Source organism: Arachis ipaensis, chromosome B09, assembly GCF_000816755.2.
Source record: "Arachis ipaensis cultivar K30076 chromosome B09, Araip1.1, whole genome shotgun sequence".
Classification (NCBI taxonomy): Eukaryota; Viridiplantae; Streptophyta; class Magnoliopsida; order Fabales; family Fabaceae; genus Arachis; species Arachis ipaensis.
In genome coordinates, this window is record NC_029793.2 from 42952410 (window position 1) to 42952743 (window position 334).

At 33.5% G+C, this 334-nt stretch overlaps 2 protein-coding genes across 2 annotated transcripts in view; one reads left to right on the forward strand and one right to left on the reverse strand.

The window, feature by feature from the left end:
- The window catches only part of LOC107618065 (probable serine/threonine-protein kinase PBL7), a 14268-nt gene that overhangs the window by 10037 nt on the left and 3897 nt on the right, over positions 1-334 (forward strand). The window lies entirely within an intron of this gene.
- The window catches only part of LOC107618066 (DNA excision repair protein ERCC-1), an 11449-nt gene that overhangs the window by 2171 nt on the left and 8944 nt on the right, over positions 1-334 (reverse strand). The window lies entirely within an intron of this gene.

Genomic DNA, 334 nt, shown 5'->3' on the forward strand with positions numbered 1-334 from the left:
GACCTGAGGGAAATGCCAAGTTATTTCTTTAAAGCCTTTTGTTCACTCCTGATTCCCCATCCTATCATTCAGTAGCAAATATAAACTTAACTATCAGATTACCATAAATCATGGTTTTGTTTTCTTATTCCAAAGAAGAATGGGAAAAGGACATGGTGTATAAAAATTCTGGCTTCAACAAAGGAGTAATAAAAGAGAAGGCCTATAATTAGGGAATAATTAAAAAGGGATAGCAATATAGCATGGTGGAAAGATGGTGCACAAGCTTACAATATTTTCTAATACAAAGAAAGAGACAATTCGTTAGAAAGATAACAAAAGAAGAGACGAGTGA